This window comes from Apis cerana, linkage group LG1, assembly GCF_029169275.1.
Source record: "Apis cerana isolate GH-2021 linkage group LG1, AcerK_1.0, whole genome shotgun sequence".
Taxonomy (NCBI): Eukaryota; Metazoa; Arthropoda; class Insecta; order Hymenoptera; family Apidae; genus Apis; species Apis cerana.
In genome coordinates this window covers 16,306,187-16,327,960 of record NC_083852.1, presented here as the reverse complement: position 1 = coordinate 16,327,960, position 21,774 = coordinate 16,306,187, and the positions used below count along the sequence as shown (strand labels likewise).

At 38.8% G+C, this 21,774-nt stretch overlaps 1 protein-coding gene across 27 annotated transcripts in view; it reads left to right on the top strand.

Moving 5' to 3' along the window:
• Positions 1-21,774, top strand: part of LOC108001569 (trichohyalin) — a 109,364-nt gene that overhangs the window by 63,991 nt on the left and 23,599 nt on the right. For 14 of the 27 annotated variants that reach the window (XM_062087227.1, XM_017062618.2, XM_017062623.2 and 11 more), the window contains one exon: positions 13,419-13,482. The exons of the other annotated variants lie outside the window; for them this stretch is intronic. The gene's annotated coding sequence lies outside the window, so the exon portion shown is untranslated. The remainder of the gene's footprint in view (positions 1-13,418; positions 13,483-21,774) is intronic. 27 annotated transcript variants of the gene reach the window in all.

Genomic DNA, 21,774 nt, shown 5'->3' with positions numbered 1-21,774 from the left:
TATATGGTAGATTAATTCGTTTAGGTTGGAAGAATGCGCACAAGTATCCGTGAATTCCACTTCGTTCGATAGTCGGCCGGGGAAAAGACACAACTTTACCGAATGGAAAGGTTTTTCGCTCGATGATACACCGAGCGGAAAAGTTAACGAAGAAAGTTAAAATATACCGATAATTTAAGATGATTGGTGTCGTTGATCATTGACAGAGAGAAAGAGAGAGAGAAAGAGATGAATAATGATGTCGTCGAGGGCAGGAGAAACGAATAAGACACGATAGAATTTACTTGAACTTGTAACAGTTTGTAAAACTGGCCACGTTTCTTGGTACGTTATCACGATACTTTCGTTCTGAGAAAAGTTAACGTCGAATCGTTATTATACATCTTATATAACACTATAGCACGTATATAATAGTCGTGAATCATTTTGCGATATGCAAATCTTGTACTCATTTACTTATTTCTTATCTTAAAAAAAAAAGATTTGTAATACCAATTCGATCCATTATCCCCGATTAATATCGATGCTTTGTCGATTTATATTATAAGATAACTCAACGCGGATGTTTTTTTTTTTATTCCCTTTAGTCAATGAAATATTGTAAAAATTGTGTCGAGCAAACGAGAGGTGGACCCGCGTATATAAATAAATGCCAAAGACAAAAGGTTTCTATTCAAATGTTAATTTCTATTATTGCCAATGCAAGGTATATACCGTTGCTACGCGACATTCAAAATTACAATTGTTTCAATTTTCAAACGATTCACACGCAATTTCCTCTTACCTTTACCGCTCTATAAATTTCTTTCAAGATACAATTATATTTCTCTTCGAAAAGGATTATCATCAACGGCGTGTTTCGATTCTCGCTACTTAATAAATTATCATTCGCGAAGAAATTTCTTTTCGAGATTCACAAAATTGTCCTTCTTTAACATTTCACCTCGACGGGGGAAAAATCGTTGCGTTTTCCCCTGTTTTGCTCGAAGAGCGAACGATCGGCCGATCGTAGGAAATGCTTTTACGAGTGTACGGGATGCGCTAAAAAAGACGTGCAAAGCCTCTGACGCTATCGTGAACCGTAAATCACTTAGTAACCAGAAACCCTTTAGGCACGTGCGTCACGTACACGCGTAGCGACAACGTCGAGCAATTAGTTGCCGTCTCTCGTGGTGACGTGTAATGGTATATTGCGAGTAACTTTGAATTTTGGATAAGTTTTCTTTTCTTTTTTTTTTTTTACTTTGAATAAAAGATAGATGATTTCATGAACTAACACGATGATAGTGGATTCTTCGACCAGTATCGATTGTACTCTACTATCCAATTTTAAAAACAGGATTAAGCATCTCACGAGCTTTCATAAACATCCTGCAAATATCAAATGCACAGCATTTGTTTTGGCGTATATAATCTTTCCGCATTGTTATATGCAAATGTTGCGTCACTTTACAGAAGAAAGTCATTCGTTTGGCACATTAGTGACTGGCAATTCGCCTTTGCCGCATCACGTCGAGAGAAACGGGAACAAAAATACTCGAAGAGGAAGTTCAATGCACGAAGGAGCCTCGAGTTATATCGTATATTATCTCAAATAATTGATACTCGATCTTTTGTCGAACAATGGGCGAATTGTCGCGAGTCATTGTGGAAATTACGAGGAAAGAATCGAAGTTGGATCACATTCGAGAGTATATTAACATACGTGCGTACGATGTGTGAAATGGATGGAACGAAATAAGGTGGGAGCAACTGAAATTGGTTCCATGTAAAGCAAGGATTTTTAGAATTGAATATACGAGACGGAAAATCGAATCGTCACGAGTGGTACATCGCGAGTCGATGCGGTCATAAATATTTTTTACTGCGTATCCTTCCTATTATATCCTACCTGTACTTACCGACATATAACGCTATTATTCTTTACGCAACAGCTATATAACAGGGAACAGAAATTAAATTCAACGGCGAACGAGCAATATACGATAATAAATATATACAAATACGGCCCAATATCGCTTGTTTCCCTTAGAAGCGTCTACTTATTTGCTTATTTATTTATTTCTTCCACGTATGGATCGTATTCTTCGATATTTTCCTTTCTTTTTCGCACGATTTTAAAATATATCGATCGTTACGGGTAATTTAACAGTGGTCGATCATCGCGCGTAAAAATTGTTGAAAGAAAATTGTCCTCCTGAGTCCCTAATGAGATGCGAGACACGACGTTTCCACGAAGTTGGATAATACGAAGCCAATTGGAAGCCAATTGGAATGACACGTGAGGATTTTTGTAACAATTTCTCTTCGTTTGTTGTTGTTGGCGCAAAATGGCGCGTGAAGAAATGTTGGTCGCTCGCGTGCGAAGGATACGAATAGGATAATTGATGACGAGAAAAATCGTTAAGAGTCGAGAAACTCGAAATATCGAGCCTCTAATTTCGACTTCCGTTTCCCTCGATCGAACGTACAAGGAAAAATGAGGAAATTACGCGAGGAAATATCGACTGGATATTTTTTTTTTATCGACGATCAATTCAAGAAACTTAAGATTTTATATTTCTTAAGGATCGTATATTGGAATAAAACTAGAATTGCAATTTCTTTCTTTTTTCTCTTTTCTTTTTTTGATCTTGAAATGGAATTTATATTAATCTCAAGTTTATTGCCGCTTGATTTATAGAAGTATTCTTATCAGGTTGCAACGCGTTCATATTGAAATGAACGAGTGACGTATGCGACAATAAACGCCACGTATTGTACACCATGTTGAATAACAGATACTCTGTATTAGCGGAGTAACGAGAAATGCGTACGATTACGCGGAATACTTTGGCAAATCTTGTGGCGCGGTGACGGGAGCGGAAGCAATTTAGATTGGAATTTTCTTCCATTTGTCACGTGTGCACAGGTTTTAAATTTAACGATGAATAATAGAGCTTATAATGGTATTCTTGTCGCGAGTTGAAAGTAAAAGTAAGAACTTTCAAGCTTGGTATATACGCTCAAAAATTTTCAAGAATATTCAAAAAAAGAAAAATACCGGCTACGAATTTCGCTTTGATTTATCGAACGCTGATAGTTTATTGATACCGGAGGGAATGTTAAATCATAGCAAATGGAGCATTAGCTTATCAAATTGCACGATTGTATATCTATTAATCTATATATCCTAGAGGCGTTATAATTTCAGCGAAGCAAATTAATTTTTCGACAACTCGTTCCGACGAAAGTATTTCTTTTTAGTAAAAGTGACGTTTAAAAACCCTGATATTCGCGCAACAATTTATCCAGATATCTCCAGGATATCAAGAAGGATATAAAATCTCAAAGCATCGAGGAAATTCTGCCATTACTTTCACGAAATTACGTGTCACACAAAAAGAGGGAACCTTTTGCACCAGTATTTTTCGAACGATCTCCCACGTGTTTTCGCGTTTCAAAGGAGAATCGAGCAAGAAAAACGCAACGAGACAACTCCACTCGTCAAGGATCAATCTTATTCCGTGTTATAATTCCAGTTTATCGTTGCACATGGGTTGTTACGAAAACTTATTAATTATTGCTTCCAAATTCGTTTTCCAACTGGTCACAATTTTACCACGAGGAATCCAGCCTCCTTTCAACGTGATTTACTCGTGTCTCTTTATTGGCCGTCGATACACGTGTGGCTGCAAACGAGGCGAACGATGGCGCCCCGCCGAGCGAGAAAGTCCCGATCGCGGAACGAGTGACGAAATGGCAAAAAAGTTGGAAGATTTTAACGATCGCACGTGCAGCGTGCAATACGATGCAACGCGGTTTAACGATGTTCCCGTTAATCCGCTCCATGGGATTCAAATTCCATTTTTCTCTCGAGAGAAACGAGGAGACTTAGGCTTCTCGTAACGATTCAAGGTTTGGAAGGAATTGGAACGAATTTCTCCAAGACTAGCGAAATGTGGATCTTCAGTTTTTGAATTTTTCTTTGAATGGTATTAAGAAATTCAACAACAAGATGTCAATAAAATTGTGATACAAATTTTTCGTGAGGCATTATTATTCATATCAAAGGTACGTTTGCAAGATATATCAAATATTATTTAAAAAATCGCGTATTACTCTCTAAATAACGTTTCATGAATTTTGATCTATTCAAAGTTTGTTCTCCCCAATATATATATCTTAAATTTTTTATTGCAAATCGTTGCAAAGTAGAGCAGTTATTGATCGCGTTCGATTTGCCAATCCTAACGAATAATTTTACTTGAAGGAATATCAATTCGAAACGTTGTTCATCTCCATCGCGAGCTCTCTCGAAACTCTTCTCGCGCGATAATGTTATTCGAGGAGAGACTGTTAGCGCGAAATAGTAATCTCGCGATGCGAGTTTTATGCGAAAGTGATATTATAATTCGAGGCTGACTCGCGCCGGAAAGACTCCCCTTTGTTACCCTTGCGTCCAATTTTACGACGTCCGCCCACGGAATACATTAACATTCGCATTACATCGTCATTATCTCTGTCATTCCGCGGTGCCATTACCATTATTACTTGGATCCTTGTCGGATCATTATCAAGTATTACAAGGCGCGCGCGTTCCTCTCGTGGGAAGAATAGACTGTAAAGTTTGTATTCCTTCGTTCCTCGATCTCGTGTCCACGCTGATTTACTTTATGCCTTTCACTGTCGTCGCCACTCGATCTCGAGTCAAATTAGACGGGGCCTTTGTACAAGGAAATGATTTTTCTCCTTCCAATCGATCTGGGATCATCATTGTAGATCAGAAGGATCTCTCTGGATTAGAAAGTTGCCGCGTTGCGAAAGATTTTGAGGGAAAAACGCGAAGAAAATTAAATTCTTTCGCGTTTGCGAAATATCCAACTTTTAATACTTGTTCCAAGCGCGAACAATTACGATCGATGACGCGGAAAGTTGACGGCAGTCTTCTATCGGTTGTGCCGACATTCGACCTTCTTCCATGAATTCAAGGCCAGGAATCGTCGGAAGGCCGCGTCTCGTTCCGTGAGAGAGATCATATTCGTAGGTAGATAGATTCACCCGGATGAACTTAAACCTCGAGAAACTCCCTCTCCCTCGAAGGTGGAATATCCTCCAGTCACGTAGAACTTATGTAACGTGGACGCTTACGCGCGTATATATCGCCTCCTCTCCAAGCTACTCGAATAATTAATAGCTCGAGTAATTCTCTCTCTCTAAAAGCCTCTCTCCACCATTGCTTCCTTTCACCTTCTTCTTCCCTCCTTTCTCTCTCTCTCCTTTTTCCTCTCGTTGCCTTTTCATCCTCTTCTTCTTAATCCCTACTTTTACACACGCTTTTCTTTTTTTTTTTTTTTGAAGGCTGACGTTTCCATCGAACGCATCTCTCGAGAGACAATCCAATTGCTGCATTCGCCTCGTAATTGAATCGAAGACATCCTCACGATCCGCGTAATTTACGAGTGGTTGATAGATCGTGATCTTAGAACGAGGAGAGAGGAGCGAATATGAGGATTACCCGCGTGGAATGTCCTTGCAAGGCTCTAAATCATCGAGTCGTGGCTTCTTAATCGATTCCGCCGAGGGTAACGCCGAGAGATACTCTTTTTGTTTCGTCTTTTGGTCGTGTTTTTCGTCTTGTATATAGGTCGTGTGTGTGTGTGTGGAATGGAAATTGCGGGTATACGGGAAACCACGCGATGATTGCTGGGATAATCGATAATTGATTTTAATCAAAGAAGAATTTTGCAGCGATGGATTGTATTGTATCATCGCAATTTTACCGAGATTATTTCTCTCTATCGACGTGATATTTGTTAAAATATTGACAAATTGAAATGTAAGATAACGTTCCATGGAATAAGAAAATGAATAGTTTAGGTTAGCAAGTGTTGCGATTAATCGTAATTAAACGTAATAATCGTTGGAACGGTTAACTTTATCACGCTGATCGATTTCTACTTCTCTGGTACCCTTTGGAATAATCGTGTTTGACATTCGATCGACGTCCAAGATTTCCGTTACAATTTCTACGTAAAAACGTCATTTTTTTTATCGCTTTTCTTTTCTTTTTTCTTGCGACCGATTCTGGCCTTCTTCCATTGCTAAAAACCCGAATAACTTTTTGATTATTTATCGTTTACCTCATCTCTTTCAAACTTTCCACTCATCAAATTGCGTAGCTCTCGTATTTTTTCCCCTACCTCAACTTCTAAAGTAGATCAGAATTAATGGAATAGACGTTGACGTTTTAACGGATGGATTGAAAATCATCACCTTTCTTCAAAATTCTTCAACGCAGTTCCTTTCAACAGACGTGCAAAAACCATGGGCAAAATTCATTATAATCAAGCTGATCAAGCGTTAATACAACACTCGCGTCACGTGAAATTACTTGATGCGGAGAAGAAGAGTTGGAAAAGGGGCGTGTCGAGTCGATCGCTATGCAAAGTAACAAGGCTACTATATCGGAGCTACGACTCATACGAATGCAGTTACGTTTCTTCGATACGTAAAAAGGGAGGAAAAATACGGATGCCACAAATTGAGTGACGTGCAGCTCGATTACGTCCTTGCAAAGACGCTTGGAGGAGGCTGGTTTATCCGTTCTTTTTTCGTCAGCCGGTTTCTTCTTTCTCGGCCGAGCTGTTAAGCCGATTAACCCAGATTTGTACCTACGGCACGCGTAGGATTATCACGTTACCTTCAATATTGCTAATGCACGTGGACAGTTTTTCTTTCTTTCTTTCTTTCTTTTTTTAATCAACATCAGGAAATCGCCTTGACAAGTTGCTGTTACCTTTTCCCTCCTACTTAATACCTTTATAATACCGCGACGACGATGGGAAAAATATTTGTACAGTTGTGAAAAAGAATTTAATCATCGTTTAAATAGATGAATCATCGCTTAATTATATCCCTTCCAATTAATCCGAATATATATATACATACATATATATATATATATATATATATATATATATATATATATTCAAATTTTATAGCCCCTTCCCGACAACTCGTAAAATTAACGTCTTCTTCACGATTCCATTCCGTTTTACGATTTCCATAAATTCCCGACCAATTCTCCCCTACCACTCGTACAAAGAGGCTCTCTCTCCCTCTTTCTCTCTTTCTCTCTCAAGATCAGTTAGCAATTGTCTTCCTGATGAATGGTATCTAGTTATCTTGGTCGTTGGATGATGAGTTGGAAGGAAGGATTTTTTCCTTTTTTTTCTTTTCTTTATCGAAACGTGGCAATTCCCTAACGAGCGGTTGCGCAATCGGCTGTGCGCTGCCGCGCCATTGGTCACGATAGTTTCGCTACCGAGTTGTGCAGCGGAGGACATAAAGCTGTCCTTTGCCAATTGAATAGCGAGATAGTCGCTCGACTCCTATCTGATCGTCACGCTGTTATGTTCCGTTCGTAGATCTCGCTCGCCGAGTATCAAAGCCGCGCCTCCGCCTCCATAAACCCTTCCTCGTACGTAGTATAATTCCTTGAAAGCGTTCATTCTCTCTCCTCGTGCACGATGAACTCCTCGAGCCCACCGTACGTGATGGGAGAGGTTTGCTCGGTTCCACTCTTGTTGAAATCTTGTCTCGATTGCGGGCTTTATAAGTGGCAGTTTTGTTGGAATTCTTCCGGATGGATAGATAGATAGATAGATAGAGATTTCGATAGAGTTTCTTTCGATTCGCGTTTATTCTATCCGAATTATCTGAATTATTACAATAAAATCTTTCGTGATTGATAAAGATACCGAGTGTTGTGTTATTTAAGGTGTGTATTTAATGATTTATGGTGGATTATTGTACAATTCATCAAGAATCGAAAGCTGAAATTTGTTGGAAAGTTTTGAACAGTAACAAAACTCCTCGCCTCTTCGTATCGCTAGAAAGTTAATGAAAAATAAATTAGCGAAATCGGCCATCGTTAACCACGAATTAATTCCCGGATTACGTGTAACGAGCCGTATCAAACATTTTAAAATGTCACGCGACTTTCACCTTCCGAAAACCTGGTTAAACCACAAAGAATTCGCTTGCAACGCGAAATATATGCAAATCCAAGAATGGAATAGAATCCAAAAATTCTTAAATTTATCAGGGATCCAACGTTCGTCTCCGTTTCTCACCCCGCCATAATCGTTAACAGCCGTCCTCCATCTGATTAACAGGTCCGTATTTCGCGGCTCCCGCCATTATTAATGCGCAACGAGACGATTGTAACATTCTATTAAAGTCGTGGCAATAAATATCGGCCGGGTATCGCCATTAATTCATTTTTTTTTTTTACAGACACGTAGAAAATACGAGTTTGCCAGACTGTGGCGGTGATTAGATTCCGGGCGGCCGGTTTCGATCGGTTTCTCTTAACCAAATGGTGGATAACCGTTGGAGACCAATTAACGCATTGCCGTTAATCGTTGCTATTTACGTCTATCCTTGATGTTTCAAGAATCCAAGAAGTGTTTCTTTTATTTCCACCAACAAATATATGGATTCGATAAAGGAAGTGAAAGAGAAGGAATAGAATTCGCGTTTTCGAAATTATTTGTTGTCCTTTATCCAAGATCCGATTCGCCGATTATTCAGATTTTCAACGAATACGAACTTTTCTTCTAATCTAGATTTTAATCCTTTGAAATTTAATTATTTTTGGAACGACTCGTAGAGAGAGTAGATGGAATATATCTTCGAAATATTTAAAAAATGTCAAGAAGTACGATTCTATCCGTGATATACTTTCCCTGTCTGCGATTTAGGAAGATGCGACAATCGTAAATCTGTTTGGAAGCTATATACCCAACCGTTCAACGAGAGAAGCTACTCCGAGAAGTTCTTCTAAATCTTTCCATTATAAATCATCAGGTATAAACGTATTATTGTCGGGTTAAGTGGATCATTAATATTGGCAACATCCGTGAGAACGAACCATTAAAGGTAGATCGACGACACTCTTTCGTTGATCACGCGAAACAACGAGATATTATATCATTCGTTCATTGATATTCTTTCCGATTTGATTTATTTTCTCGTTGCGCAGCTCGAACGAAAGGAAGAATGCAAGAGGAAAAAAAAGAGAAAGAAACGTTTAACACTTGGTCGATGATATTTATCGCTTATTTATCCAGAGGAATTTCACTGGATCGGCGCGATTTATATTCCCTTTCCCTCGCCGGCTATTTTATAACGTGGGTCGTGTAAAGATCCTCCTGGCGTCGCAAATAAGTTATAAAACGAGGTAGAAACAACGGATCGCGACAATCTATGCGATACTCTGTTGCACTGTTGTCGAGTCGTCGGGTGCACTGGAATTTTAATAGGATCTTTGATGCATCGTTCCAAGCCGATTCATTGTGCCGAGGATAATGAAATTATTAAGCTCAATAGGATTCCCATTATGTGATACAAAAGAACGAGGAGAATGGACGTTTTCTCTTTGATTAAATTTAATTATTTAAATCGCCTCTCCTATGGTGTATGTATTCTCTCGTGTTTAACAAAGGACATTATTTTTCATATTTTTTTAACACGGATCGTGTTTGATGAGCGATGAAATTTACTCGATTACTTTGACACGTTTTCGTCCGTCCATTCGAATTATCCATTTGTCTTTCCTCCCCTCCCATCTCGAGAAATCGGAGATGTGTATATGAATTGCACAAATTTGCATCTAATTTATTTTCTTTTACTTTTTGTTTTTATATAAATATTGAAGCAATTACCTCCTCTTTCCATCTTGCGTCTCTCGTATCGGGGTAACGTTTTGTTTTGCTCTAAGGAAACTTATCGAAGAAACGATGAAAGAAAAGTAACGTTCAACGTTAATACATTTAACGTATAAAATGGAGGCTTATTTTTCTCCTGTCGATATTTTTCGACAAATGAGCCCTATTATGCACGTGTATTTTCGTCCCCATCGATCTCGCAACAAGAGGTCCACGACGATGGTTCGAGTCATCGCCGCGAACCGAAATAACTCGGAAGAACGAGCACGCACAATAATCCGGAGGAATCATCGTAACGCGAGGCGAATTATGATCGTAAATCTAGCAAGTTTTACGAGCCTCGCATTTTTACGATTATTGTTCGTCGTAAAGCTGCGGGTTGCCGCGTGTCGATGCGCCAACAAGTATTCATCCTAGACGCGCGTCCAATGTACGAATTTGTTCGAGTTTCCGGTAGCTGGGGACACAGTCGTTAAAACGGTCAGAAACCGGCCTCTTTCCTATGCGTTTCCACCGTGAAATATTGGATTGGATAATGAGAAACAATTTAATATCGAGCAGGAAAATCAATTTGGAGAACTGGAAACGTATAAGCGGTAAATTATACACGCGTTTTATCCTAATTTATAATTTCTTGTTAAACTGTGTTCTCGTGTTAACGTGAATTCAATCCATTCTTCTTTTTTCTCAGATTCGTAACGATCGATTCAATGTTCATCAACAGCCTAGCAATTTCGTCCCTTCGTTCGCGAATAATTCTATGGGATGGAATGCGATTATATCTCGAATCTTTTTGTTCTCGTAAATTGGCGAGGCTCGATAAACGGATAGAAAGTAAAATTACGTTTCGAGTCATTTTAATTAACGAGTGTCACGATCTCTTAACTACGTTTCGACGAGGCACGGATAAGCAACAGACTCAGAAAGTATATATACGTACGTATATACCTCTGGGGCACTCGGTTAACCAACCTTTAACCTTAACCTTCTTATTTAGAGGAGCAAGGCAACGGGGAACTTTTAACATTTCTCCTCTTTAGAAGCCAGCTTTCTAAACAATCTTGACCGCGTTCGACAAGAGTATATAACAACCCTGGGCTAATGTAAAATTCATTTTTTCCCCCTTTCGTTCACCGCGATTTCACGCGGATTTTAATCATTTCCGATAGCGCGCTATTCGAACAGGGAATCCAAATTACGTCGCGGTGAAAGTGGCTCGAATCTTCACAATCGTTCGCAACGTTCTCGTCTGATGCACGCGTTCGTGCGGAATTATCCAGCGAGGTTTCGAGGAGGAAGTTGGAAATATCGAGCGAGGTGGTGTATTTTCGAAGTGGTTGCTTTAAGGGGGGTGTTTATGTAATCAGTGGGCACGATCGATTATCGGATTGACACTCGCGTTCCATCTTGAACAATGGAATTCGAGTTGCGCCGAGTGGAGAAAGTGGTTCGAATCACGAGACGATTTTTAAGTTTATTGAGGTGACGCGATACATTTCTCACGGATGCACGGAAGTTGGTGGCAGTGAATGGCAATTTATTCTCGTTACGTTGGAGAATAACGTAATTGCGTATAAAGATTACGGAATGATATTCGGAGTTAAACGCAGATCACAATATTTATTGCAATTTGTATCATCGGAGGTGTTATAAAATTTCTCGAAAGGTCAATCTCATAAGAACGGGGATTAGATTAATTATATAACGTATATAAACGCGAATTAAAAATTCTCCGATCTTTTTATCGTATCGGTTTCACCACTTTGATTTTTTAAAATGCTAGTTGAAATCGCTAAGTGAAGGGAATACGTAACACGGTGGCTCTACGATAAGATAAAACGAAAACGAAAGCTAACAGCTTGTTTTACGGACGGATAATAAATGAAATATTCACCCACCCGTCACGATATTTCACATCTTCCAGATCGCGTAAACAAATTTAAAACGCGTGCCGCCAAATAACAAGTTTGAGAATTTTTTTATTTCCTACCCGCCATTAAATTATCCGCGGCGTTGCACGAGCGATATCTATTATACGTCAACAAGAAAAATAATACGCACGTATACGAGAACACCGTATTTATCAACGTTTAACACCTCCGATTTAAAGAATCGCTCCCGATATCCATAACTCGCGCGCCAGGTTTCGCTGGAAGCGTCCAAGAATTTCGTCACGCGGCGAAAATAAACGGGCTCGAGCGAAACGGCGAGCTATGCCCATGGAGAATTTGAGTTACGTCGCGGAGAAAGTGACGATAATCGAGCCGATGCACGGAACGATTCTCACGGCTATGACGATAATAAATCGTCGCTACGATTTATGCCCGAGAATACATAACCGTAATATATAACACGTAATATATATATGTGTACAGTTAACACGAATATAATAAGTATATTTGCACGCGTGTACATCTGATCACGAAAGAAGAGGAACGGTGTCTTTACTTAAAAATCTTGCTACTGTGCTCTCATTGGGCGAACAGTACACATGTAAGAATATTTATGCGTATATATACGTCTTTAATCGTGAGAGAGGAGGGTGGAGGGTATGTGCATATACGAAGCATCGCCTTGGATCACAGACAAAGAGAGAGAGAGAGAGAGGGGAGGGCAGGAAGAGATCGGTGATTCGAGATGCCCCACTTTCTCGCGATGCAATTAACGTGGCCCGCCGCGCCGCTGCGATAACTGCATTATACGCGAGAGCGCAGCTCAGGGGCTTCCCCCGTCTGGTTTCGCGATCGCATACGCCGATACGCTGACGTCTCACGGACGATATGTACCCGTGAATAAGAGCAACCGTGCGCGATACGGATAGATAGATCCTTGGAATCGTTGCAAAAGTTGAACTGGTCGGAGGAATGGGTTCGAGCGACTATCGGGTATATTCTTTTCAGGGGAAGAATTATTGAATGGATGGGAGACGAAGTAAAGATTGACGAAAAAGTTTGTTTCTTAACTTCTGTACGCGCAGTTCTCTTTTCATCGGATCAAATTAGAAAGAAAATTTTTCAGCACAATTTCCTCTAACGTACGTAGATTCGAGACAAATGGACAACTTTCCACTCGAATCGTGGCCAACCGCGCGATCCGGTATGCGGATTCGATGAAACGAACCCTTTGATACCACGCAGAAAGCTCTCGACTCGCTCTGGCTCGCCCTGGGTGGTTAATAGCCGGCGTTCCGTGGCGTGCATGATTAGCGAGAAATTATATTTACGAGTACACGTGGGCGGCTTGGAATAAAGTCGATCATCCCGCGAGGACTTCCGCGATGATCTTTCTGCGAGGGTGTGACGGGCCTCTCTCTCTGTTATCGACGATTTCCATCGCGGCTCTGGACAAGGATCGCCAGGAAACCCGAGTGGACCAGGCTGGCCGATAAATTACGAACGCGAGACAACGCGGCGCGTGGACGAATCCAGGCGCGTAACGCAATAGTTCAACGCACAGAGGAATTGATGGACGAGGTGATTTATGCGTGGCCGCCGGAAACAAACTGTACTTTGAGCCGTGGTTAATTTGTTTACCATCGAATGCGCTTTGATATATTTCTGTACGCGTAATAATGAGTTTTGTACGTAGTACGGTAAATTTTCTATTTAATTTCTGGTAATAAATATTTTAGAATTTAGGAATTTTTCTTCTATTTCTTCCGTTCCTTCATCGATGCTAATATTTCTTTGTTATTTTATGTTCTAGGTGAGTCACCAACATCGCCGTATACTCGAAACAACAAGCATCGTCCCAAAAATCAATCCATCCAGTAAGTAACGATAAACACGCATCGATTTCTTAAAAATCATTCGCAGCATTAACACAATTTTGGGAGAAAGAGAGAGGAAATCGTTTTCAATTATACCATACGATTAAATACCGCGATCAATTAATTTTAAAACTAAATCACGACCGTGACTACGCAACTTGGACCGTTAAATCAATCAAAATACGAAACGAGTCGTAAAAACCACCCCTGCCCTTTCCAAGAGTCAAAAATCGATTTCCAACGAGGTGGATAAATACGCGCGGTGGTTGTCACGTAAATAACACGATCGTATACGCAGAGCGTGCACACCACGCTTTGGTCGTGCAACGCGTCTAAAAACGGCGCCTCGATTCACAAAAAGGGCCGACGAAGCGGATAGCCCGCGCGGCGAAAGATACGCTCGAACGGATGCGTGGATCATCCGAGTGGAGACTTTCAGCATGATCCAACGGAGGAAAAGAAAGAAGGAGGAGGAGGAGGAGGAGAGTCGACGCAAAGTCTCTCCTCTCTCTCTCCTCTCTTCAGAAGGAAGAGGGCATCGCCCTGACCGTGACCTAGCCACCGCTCCTCGGGCGAACGCACACACGAACGCATCGACACACGTGTTGAGAGGCGGCTACGTAGGCAGAGTCTAGGGTACAAACACGTTTTCCTTTCGATTCCTCTGGATTCGCGTTGTGAAATTTTGTGCCGGTTGTTTTAGAATTTTTCGCATCTGTTTCCCTTAATGTTGATGAATATTTCTTAGTGCAATACTAGAGTTTAAAAGTTCGCTAACGTAATTAGAATTTAAATTGATGGATATTGCCGATGGTATTCTCTCAATTGCAATTTTGAAATGTTTAGGAGGAGGAGAAAGAATCGTTGAATTATTCATTCCTTTTGTGCATCTTAATAAGAAAAGATTACCTAACAGACGATCGAAAGTAATGATATTTTTAAATACTATTTTCATAACAAAGGATCTTCTAAATTTTTATTTTTTTCTTTATTTATGGACGTATTATCCACGTGCATCTTATCCACAGAATTGAAATATTCCACGTTAATGGATCGAATATTTAAATGTAATTAGACGAAGAAAAGAGATCCTCTAAGAAGTTTGTCCAATTTTATTCACAATTTAATCGAGAGAGTTTTACATATCTTAAAAAATATCAAAGTTTGGAAAAAAAAAAAAGAAAAACTTGATTCACGAAACAAAAATTTTTTTACATGGAATTTCTCCAACCTCTAAATGCTCCGACTCGTTAAGGTAAAATTTTTTCCCGAGAATTCTGATAGTTCTAGACGTTTTATGCCCATCAGTGCATCTCTGCGGAGGCACGAAGAATAGCGTACACACGTGATCACGCGAATCGTGACGAGGAGCGTGTCTATCGTTGAGTCTCGGGGCAACGTTGTTGTTCGCGTGTGTTGGCCATCAGCGTGATTCCGCCGGCAGCGAAATCAAGCATCCCGATACCTTTGTCATTTTCCCTTCGAAGGGAGAGAGAATAATCTATGATTCGTGATGGACGTTACCGTACAACGTGTGTTCCACGTTGTATCTTCTCCTAAACGATACTCGATAATAATCTCAGGAAGTGTCCGTATAATACGAATGTGTTCGTAGTAAAAAAGAACGCGAATTCTCTTTCTCTCTCTCTCTCTCTTTCGAGCAGTGGAATGTGCCCGTATATAGTCAGACACGTGTGGATTACACGCGTTGGGAATTGCACATCCCTCGGGGGAAGGGAAGAAATAAAAAGGAATATTTTTACGTTCAAACGATTCGAGGACGTTGTTATAGAGATTATAGAGTTTCTGGGAAATGAGCGTGTGTCGAGGTGGATGATGCATTCAAAGTAGAATACGTTCGTAATTGGTCGGGCAGCGGGGATAACGCGAGCATTGTTATGCCGAGCTGTAATTATTGCGTTATGACAATAAGCTGGGGGTAATAATCGTGCCGTGATGCAACTGTAATCGCAAATATTGTTCTTTTCAGCGATATACATCCGTTATATTGTGTATCGTCAATAACGCGACGAACGATGATCGATAGATCTCTCAACTCGAGAGTCGAGTTCGAGTCGAAATGAAACGTTCACACGGATATCTTCATCGAAACGTTGTTACACGATACGAAACGGTACAAAATACACACATATATTTTATTATAATTAATAACGCAACGAAATTTTTCCACCGTCAATTAACCAGCGTAAATCCACTGATCCAATTAAATCCATTCGATATATCTTCCCTGGTCCGGTATAACTGGATCCATTCCTCCTGGATCTCTCTCCATTCCCTCAGCGGAGGGAATGCTGCAATCTCTGGACCATTTCATTAATTTAACGTATCATTTCGTGCTGCTTCCAACCAACAACCAAGAATTTCGAATTTCCTTCGTCGGGGAGATTCTTCACCCGTATTTTACGATCCACCCAGCGACCGATGTACCTATATACATTCCCTTGGAGAGGGAATCGAAGGGTTCAACGGTGCATGATTTCGTGGCTTTTCTTTGCTTCGCGTGCAACGCTTAAATTGTAACGAACGAAATAGCGGAGCGCATAAAGAAAGGGAATTGAAACGCATGCGAGAATTTATGGTACATATATCTTTTCATTAAGGCGGTATTCGATGAACCCGAACACGAGGGCGTAACGCCAAGGCAACGATAACTCGCGCGAGATAAACTTTGTTGCACACGCGTAGTGGACGGTGTTGCAAACATTTTATGGTATACGATATATTTACGATTCCTTAGTCTTTGAGCGATAATTCTTTTGCAAAATGTTGAAAATTTATTTATTTATTTATTTCTTTTTCCCCCCCTCCCTTTCTCGATAACTTTGTCGTAAATATTATCTGTTGCGTACGTAGCAACGATACGTGCGCGTTGAACGACATAATAAATAACTGTGGTTTGATATTTCTATTTGGTTATTATTTATGCAGTAAGAACTTGCTAGATTTATAGACTGTGCATGCGTAAACATACATATTTCCTCGAAGTATTAACCGTGTTTGCAATATTTAATACTTATATGACATTTTGAAAGTAGTACATATTCTTTTACGATCAACACAACTCACGAAGATACGATAATTAACAACCGACGAGTAATTCTTTATTTTTCTCCTTCTCTAAATCTTTTATCGGCCATCCACGTTACTTAAATTCAAACGAAAGAAAAATAAAATAAATATAATATAATAAAACCCCTCCTTCTTTATTCCATAGAGTTTAAATCATCCGATCATCCCCTATATTTTATAATCATCGTTCGAGAACGATTATTAAATCCTTGTTTATTCTCTGTTCGTAAAGAAGCTCTCCATCGATTTATTTAATATATAACCGCCATTTTTCAGGGAAAAATTTTCTCGCCGACTGTCCAGCCGCGGTCAATAATTCGTAAATATTATATTTCCAGTAAATTTTATCGGTAATGGGAAAAATTACACATACTGCTCACTCTCTCACGATGTGATTCGCACTGTCCACGCGTTATAGTTGATTGGTATGCGGTAGAAAAGTATCCACCAGTAAACACGGTACGTCATAACTATTAATATTTGCACGATATACCCACCAGGTCTCGAGGCCATATCGAGAGTCACTTTCGCCTCCTGCAATCTGGAACGTAGAATTCCACCGTCTCCAATTAATGGAACTTGATATGTCAATTAGAAGATAATACGCCCTCCAATGGATTTTCGCGAAAAATATTGGCCGATTTGATTATTCGATTTAATTAACCGGTTAATTTGACAGATCTTTACGAGGAATTGCGGCTTCATTATTAGACACACTTATCACGAAACGAAGATGATAGAAAGGCTGGTGGATAGCGTCGATTTTTCTCATTGTCAGCGTTTTTTCCCTGAATATCAACAGAAAATGATTCGATAAACTCTCAAATAACCTAATAATGGTGGAGTTAAACGAATTTTCTATAAATTTTGATTGTCTTGACAATTATTACGAATTCGAGTAGCGCGTAAACGGAATCGGTGGATTAAAAATCAAATAGAGATAAGACGAGTGCAGGCCGCGCACTGTTGTGGACAGATTACGAAATAAACATTAATTTTTCTTATATAGCAAACGATTTTAACGAGTTTCTAAGCCTCTACTTAAATTCGACGACGGTGCAAGTTAGATAGTTGTGTGATAATCGTAAAATGGTATGACGTAGATTAATAAAAGACCCACTTGAGACCGTGAATTGTGTTAGCATAAAGTCACCGTTTTATGCATCATAAAATGTTACGGCATTTCTTCCAGGGGCACGTTTGCACGCCTGGTGAAAAAAAAAGAAAAAAGGAAGAAAGAAAGAAAAGGAAAAATGAAGAGGAAAATGGGAACACGGATACATTAGTTTTCTTGCGGCATAGATCAGATCTCTTCGAGATTCGAACTTACTCTGTAACGTTTCGTCGTTAAATTGGATAAAAAGGAATCTGTAGATTGTTACCGCGAATCTCGAAGTATATTTAAGCAACTTTCTTAGAACGGCTGGCAATTGCAACGAAGCAGACTACATTTTTAAATCGTTGTTATTGAATTATCCCATCCTCTTTTCTAATATCAGAATTTTGACGTTTGAATTCCAAGAATGTTATACCTATATATTAAAAAGTGATCGATTTTATTCAATTTGTGGACAGAAGAATGTAAGTATCTTGTAGATACTTTGCACAAATTATCCAATAATTTGGCATAATTTCCAGCCAATTAGAAGGGTGAAAAACATGGTGAAGAAGATTTGGATTGAGGAAGATTTTAAAAATTCTCAGATCCTCTTTATCCTCGCATTTAGAAATTTTTTCCCGATATTCTCAAGCAAAAATATCTTGGATATATTTTCTTTAAACGATTTAAACGTAACATCATTACGTTTCGAAGTAACTTAACGATCTTCGAGAAGAACACGTTGGCTTCATTGTGGAGTTGAGCAGAGACGCGTGTAAATATTCTCATTAGAGGGGGCGTAAGAGCTTGGACGTTTCCCGGACCGTGACGAGTTCAAAGAGAGAGAGTTTCCAGATCGGTGATGTTCGTTACTTTGATTTCTTGTTGTTTCTTGACCTCTCTCGCAGCGTTGGCCTACATTGTCGAGCATTTTCTATTTAAAGATGAGCACCGAATAGCCGCGCATCACTATTTCATATGTGTATCTTACGTGTTTTGTTACACGCGTAATTATTTCAATTCTCAAGAGGATTCGTATCTGTTTCAGAATGCCAGAGGAATCAAGAGGAAGTATTATTTTCAGTTGTTCGTTCGACGTGAATGAATCGAAGTGCGTGAAAATTTATAGTATCTCGCGATATCTTAATACAATGTCTCCTTCCTCTTCTTCTTTCATTTGAAAAAAAGGGGTTAAAAGTATTACCCTTTCGTTTCGATAAAGCATCGTGTAAGATAGTAAATCAACGATCGACACGATAAAGAAAATTTTACGATGGTGAAGTATCCTCGACGAGGGGGAGGGGGAAAAAAAAAGATCGGATGGAAGCTCGTTGCTCGTTTTTCTTGTCCCTCCGCATCGTCTACGAATCTCCCGTAGATTTCTTCCTCTCTTTCCTCTCTTTACTCTTCTTCTTTTTGCTCGATGTATCCCCTCGGATTCGTGGCGTATCTTAATGCACGGTACGTGTGCAATATGGCAATGTCGGCCCGTATATCGAGGGTTCATCGTGGGGCCGAAGGGGTCACGACCCAATCGCCAGAAATTCCTTTATCTTCATTCCTGCGTTTTTATTACACCCTCGCCGCCATCTCGCTACGTCGTCCGTTCGATGAACCTTAATTGCGAGTTGCCAGCGTCTTTTGTTGCGTCGGGGGGAATCCTCTTCGAAAAACGAACCCCTTTCACACGCGCGACCCAGCCAAGAATTTGAATTCCCAAAAGGAAACGCTCTCTGGCCTCGCTTCGATTAGCTTCGTCTACTTCTTTATTTTCCGTTCCTGTTGGATCATGAGCGATGTTTCGTAATCGGTTTAAGATTCTAGGAAAAATTATCCTGGTAGATATCTGGATGAATATTTTGTCGAAGTTGGTAATGTTATGATAGTTTTTACGAAAAAACATCGTTGTAAATTTAAATGATTATTTAATCTTGTATTATTAATTATCTTTTTTTTTTTTTAATAACTAAATTGTAGATTTGTATGAAAATATTTTTATTATTTACATGTTAGGTATGCTTTTCTTTTTTTTGATTTATCAATTTATTATTATAATTTTAAATAACACGATTTTTTTTCTACATAGTCGAATTAATAATTGAATCCATATTCTTGTAATACTAGTAGAGTGAAATTCATCAAAATCTACGATCTTTATCTGTAATTTTCAGACTCGATTAAATTATAATCCCCAATTATCGTTCAACTTTTTTATCTTCTCTTCCCGTGGCGAGATTTCCTCAATTTTCAATTTCCTGTCAGAAATCGTAATGACGTTTCAATCTTGCACGATTGAATTCCATTCCGGACTCTCGAAAGTGGATTTCCGAGCTCGAGGGGCCTTTTCGATAATCGCGTATCGAGCCATTTAATCTTTACGGGGTGGGGGTGATGAATTCGTAATGCAAAAAGGTTCCCACAGGAATTAAATGGACGGAGCCAGAGCGGAGTATCGAGATTCTTGCGATTAGGAACGCGGAACGATACCGAGATTGAAAGACGGCGGAACGATAACTCGACTACCGTTAAAAACAACGCGGTTTACGTTACCCTCGGCATAGGAAAAGACGAATACTGTTACTTCGCCAAGGTTTGACGAATTAAAAAAAAAGAAAAAAACGCATTCGAGGCGCATCGTTGATCGAATATTCGAATCGTTATTCCCGGAATGAAATTGCGAGGGAAATTGAAATTTTAGGTATAGGTAGAGTTTATTACAAGACATTGCACAAAGTTTAAAAATTTTTCTCGAATTGAAAAACTGTATCGCTTCTTTTCTTTTCTTTTTTTTTTTTTTAATTCTTCAATCGACACAAATATTTGTCAACGATTAATTAAGAAAAATTAATGCAAAATTATTCGTAATCATTGCGAGATATTAAAAAAAAAATAATAAAAATTAACATATATATTATAAGAAGAAGCGGTAATAATTGTTTTTCTTTTTTTAAAAATTGCAAACAATTAATTTAAAAATAAAACGTAAGTTTAACAATAGCATAAGTTTCAAGATTTAATTATTATGTCTAATAATAGTTATAAGATTTATTATTATTCAATTATGAAGCTTGAATATTCAATTACCAAATATAAAATTCTCGTACTACTTAAGTGATGTAAAAGAATTGAAATGTTACAAGTTGATGTTTAAAAGTCCTAACACGGATTTTTTTTTATTTCTTTCATTTATCGCGTTCAATAACTGTGACTACATATGCATTGCTTGTTACCTCAATGGAAATTACATTTATTCTTCAACAGGCGTGAAACAAGATATTTCACGTGAATTAACAGTTAGATCGTTAAATTCAAAGAAATTCTGAGGGCTATCGATGTTTATTGAAATCGAGGACTATAAAACGGATCGTGATCAAAAAAGAAGATCAAACGATCAATCAAGTTTCGACGCGAGCGATGTGTTACTTATAGATATACGACGATTCAGAAAGATATTTGTGAATCTTTACCTTGCAAGAGATTCAAAAACTGATTTAAAAATTGAATGATTCAAATGATGAAAATTCGTGTGTATATATAGAGCACAATAAACTACACACAAGAAATCTCTTTGAGAGTATCCTCAGAGTAATATCATCATGTTTTCATCATCATCATCATCATTTTGAATATAATGTTTCCTGGAAATATCTTTTCACCGCTAAATTCTGAACAATTTAAAATAATACATAATTACAAAATTATATTTAAAAAATTAAAAATGTATTGAAATTTTGATTTCGAAATAAAAAATTGATTATTAATTTTAATTGGAATTTCAGTAAATTTTAACGATGAATTCCATAATCAAAGATTAGCACAATTGGTGAAAAACTATCGATTCCTACGATGTTTTATCACATAATTAACGACGCGTTTGCAATAGTACATAATACGGTCAAACACGATTAGATAAATGATCTTAGATGTAATTAAGATTAGCTACGTGGCAATTAAAGAAGATCTCGATTGTGTTGGCATTTCTCGTCTCGAAACGATCGTTTAGTCGACTCTTGTGACAGTTCGTGAAATTAATAATGCTCCTTAATGATCGTACAGGATACATAAAAATGATCCGAATTATCGTTTGTTTTCTTCTTTGCACC